The 4,379-nt window shown below is 37.1% G+C and overlaps 1 pseudogene; it reads left to right on the top strand.

The window, feature by feature from the left end:
- Window positions 1-920: 920 nt before the first annotated feature.
- On the top strand, window positions 921-4,101 carry LOC120186951 (annotated as a pseudogene).
- Window positions 4,102-4,379: the final 278 nt, after the last annotated feature.

Below are 4,379 nucleotides of genomic sequence, written 5' to 3'. Positions count from 1 at the left end.
GACTAAAATTGAAAGTAATCTCGATACCGGTAGTAACGGATTTTGAAATAATTTTGAGAGGGAGCACACATATATTAAAAACATAAATTTTTTATTTAGACAAAAATTCAGGGTGGACACAATTAATAAAGCACATAGCTAACAGGAGAAAATTCGAATTTTAGGGTGGGCAAGGGTGGATCTACCTATGCTCAAGACACATTACAAACTTAATGGATTGGACTAAGAGTGTAAAATTTTAGTGAAGTTATAAAATAGAACTTGAATAACTCAATATTTTTAGTAATTAATGGATTGATTTTTGAGCTTGAGTTGAGCCCTCAAGTCTACATTATATTTGTATACCTCATATAAAACATTATAAATATATATATAATTATAGAAAACAATTAAAATTGGAATCAAATAATACGAATAAATTTAAACAAAAACTTGAACAACTAGTCAATTCAAATTTTATAAACTTGACTAAAAAATTTTAAACAAAATTTGTGTTGCTCGTTAAATTGACTCAATAATTATAACAATCCAGTGAAACATAATTATATAACATAGGAAGGAAGGGAGTTGTTGGATCAATAGTATGGGACCCTTTCCGGATCCATGTAAATGAATAACACCATGGTGGTTGTCCATACATCGGACGGTTGCTATCAATCTCTATCTTCCGAGCTCACGAGACAGCCCGAACCTCTCGATTTGTTCATGCATCGATCACAGAACCCGGTCTTTATCGTTCATGTAAGGAAACTTTGCTCGATTTCGTTGCGACACAACATCTAACCAAACATAAAGGCAATGGACATTCATTTAGGCTGAATTAAACACTCTAAAGGTCAAAGCTTTTTCACAAGCGAAAGGCTTCAATAATCGGAGGAGGTGGATCATATGCAGAAGGGTCCCCTACATGCACGTTAACCATGCATCCACGTGATCTCACTACGGAAGTAAACGCCAGTTACGGTTCTGCTTCTGCCGATTGCAGGAGTTTGGACCCCGGGATTCAGTCCATTATTCAATGTCACTGTACACCCGTACTTGGTAAAAAATTATGTGTATACACTTGGTGAAAAACTCGGTGGCGGGTTCAAGTTTGGAGGCAATAGTCGGTGATAGCTTAAGGATGAAAACCACCTCTATTTTACTGGGGTAAATTATAAATTTCATATTCACCTTTTTTTTCTCACTCTTATTTTGGTCACTAAAGTTTAATTTTTTTTATTTACTCATTGATATTTTGATTTGCTCCTATTTCGCTACTCCAGCGTTAAATACTTAACGGCGATGAAACATTGTTTTTTTTTTCAAATCTCAATGGTTGAACGATAGAGAAGGAGGAGGCGAGTTGCATATCTTGATACCACATTAATTCATTGGTGGATATTGTATATCATAATGGTTTAAGGTTTTTTGGGGTTCGATTGAATTTCATATGTTTTAAAGTGATTTAAATAAAATTGAACATAAAGAATTGTAGGAGACAATGAGATGAGTTTGTTGGTGTCTTGATTGGTCGAAAAAATGATGGAGAATCATGATTTCAGTGTCACAATGATGTAACTATATCATATTCATATTTAGAGGAAGAAGATAAAAAAGAACAAAAGGAGAAATGACGAGGATGACATTAGAATGCTATGTCAATAAAAATCAGTGCACATAAGCACATACGATTATCATATCACCCTTATATTTCTGATTTAACATTTGCGTGACTAGAGTAGGAGTAAATCAAAGTTAATGAATAAATTGAAATATTTTAAACTTTATTAACCAAATAAGATATATTATAAATTAAGTGACGATGTCTATGTTTACCCTTTATTCGAGTCTTTCACCTTTTCACCATTCAAACCGCTCACTTTTCTCTTCCTTTGTTAATTCGAGTAAATCTTCAAGAAACAATAACAATAATCATGGTGTATAGTTAAGTAGCCTGCTAATTAGAATTCAATGAACTACTTTGTCGGTGCCCAATTAACATGGAATCATATAGTGTCAAAGAGATATAATGTGCAATTATAACATTAATGCTTTATCAAGAAACGAAGGTCCATAAACTAATAAAAGTAAATGACTAAATTCTCATTGTATTTGCAGAATTCGTGGGGTAAATACAGGGTTTGTGCCTTTGAGCCGGTACAATAACATCATCAGCCATATGATTCAAGGTTTTTCAAATCATAGATAAAAAATTCAAGGCAGAGAACCCGTGGGATAAATAACATTAATAATTACTGTAAAAACACTATATTTATTTAAATAATTTATAGAAAACATCATACCTCTTTTCTTTTAACAATAGTTCACTTGTTAGCTCACAATTAATGTGAAGTACCTTACACAACTAATTTACCTGCAAAGAAAATACAGTGAAGTCAATGAAAAACAATCACCGCGTATTACACTGTATTAATACAAGTACAAACAGTGTATGTATACAATCGTACACACAATTTCCCTACCTTTTCTTGTCTTTTACCCTGTCTTCTGCTCTGTCAAATATCAGACTGCACTGTTTCACATGGCTGACCTGTTGGCTGCTGCAACCACGTACACAATACATTGCAAAATAAAGGCAATGCCATTCTTCTTTTTTCTCACCTCTCTCTCTCTCTCTGTAACACTCCATTTTCAGTACTTACCGTTTACCTTTAAGAAATAACTTTTCTTTCTTGTTATCTTCTAAAAAAAATCCATATCTTCAAGAAAGATTCAAGGTTTGAGTGTGTTTTCTATTTGGCTCTCCCACAATGGAAGCTTTTAGCTTGCTTAAGTATTGGAGACGTGGTGAGGTGGTAGCAATGCTGTGTGTCTGCACGTTCCGCCGCTGGTACTGCCGGGCGGCGGTACGACTACGATTGTGGCTACTCATCAGGTGGTGGTACGGATGATGAAGAAGATGATGACGGGCCTTTTTTGACCTGGAGTTTACGGTTCCTGATGAGGATGAAACGGAGGAAAACGAAGACGTCGAAGAAGAAGTGGTGATGTTGAAGATGAGAAGTGAAGATCAAAATGATGGGTTGATGGAAAATCTGACGATGGTTGCTCCGATGGTGATCGAGAGTTCAATTTCACGCTCTCTTCCGGCTCGAGCGGCGACCCTTCTGATTCGAACCTGACTTTATCTCCTTCTGATGATCTGTTCTTCAAAGGCAGGCTGGTACCCATTGAGACAAACTCTTCCTCGGAATCGAAATCTCCTCAATTTCCAGTCTCATTGTTGAAGTCAGCCACCAAGTTTAGAGTTTTCTTGTTGAGATTAAAGAAATCAAAGCTCAACTCAGCTGAAAAGATTGAGTCGGGTTCGGCTGATGAACCTGTTTCAGTCCCCACCACGAGCTCACCAAAAAGCAAGAAGAAACCCAAGAACAGACAACAATAACAACAAACAAGCTTTTTACCGTGAAATTTAAGGTTGAGGAGTTTCCTATGTCTCTGTTTTCCAGAGACACAGCAAGTCGCAAAACAACAGAGCTCCGACGACGAAAGAATTCTCCAAAGATGTAATGCAGAAATACTTGAAGAAAGTTAAGCCGCTTTATGTTCGGGTTTCAAGAAGGTACGGCGAGAAGCTGAAGCTTTCAGGGAAGTTGAGCTTGGGTTCTTTGAACCCGGCACGCCACCGTCTACGGCTGCTCAGAATCCGGTAACGACGGGGGAAAAAGGACAGCGGAAGCGGAGGTTGTGAAGAACCCCAAACAGGTGAACATTCCTGCAGGTCTTAGGGTTGTTTGTAAGCATTTGGGAAAGAGCCGATCGGCCTCCTCCGCAGTGGCGGCTGTTCCCCCAACACCTGCTGTGTCTAAGAGGAGTGACGATTCTCTATTGCAGCAACAAGATGGAATCCAAGGCGCCATCCTACATTGCAAGAGATCTTTTAATGGCTGTCAAGGTATTTCATTTAAACATCATAGCTTAAAGATGACATTTTTTTTTTCAAATTGTAAATGAATTTTAATCTTTTTTTCATTGTTCTGCTACAGATTCTTCAGAGTCTTCCGTTCTGCCAAGGTCTGTAAGTGACCCCATGAGAAGTCAATCAATTTGTCAAGAAACTCGTCACCAGATGAAGCTAAAGCATGAAAAACAAAATCTCCACCATTAATGAGTCAATGAAGCATGATTATTATCTCTGTAAATATCTTTGTTTTATTGTTCAGGTTACTACCCGTACTGTATGTAAAGACTCCTCTTTCTGTAAAGTGAAAGAAGAGAATCAGATCTTTGTATTGTTAAAAAACCAAGTATGATGATTATGAAGGCTCCATCATCAGCAAAATTTTCTTCGAAGTTGAACCATTTGGGGTTCAGTTTTTGATAATGTGGGCACTTTTTAAATTTGCATTTGGTATGATGGGTCCCAGGGTCAGGAC

The sequence above is a fragment of the Hibiscus syriacus genome, unplaced genomic scaffold, assembly GCF_006381635.1.
Source record: "Hibiscus syriacus cultivar Baekdansim isolate YM2019G1 unplaced genomic scaffold, ASM638163v2 tig00113721_pilon, whole genome shotgun sequence".
Lineage (NCBI taxonomy): Eukaryota > Viridiplantae > Streptophyta > Magnoliopsida > Malvales > Malvaceae > Hibiscus > Hibiscus syriacus.
This window is presented reverse-complemented; position numbering and strand designations above follow the sequence as displayed.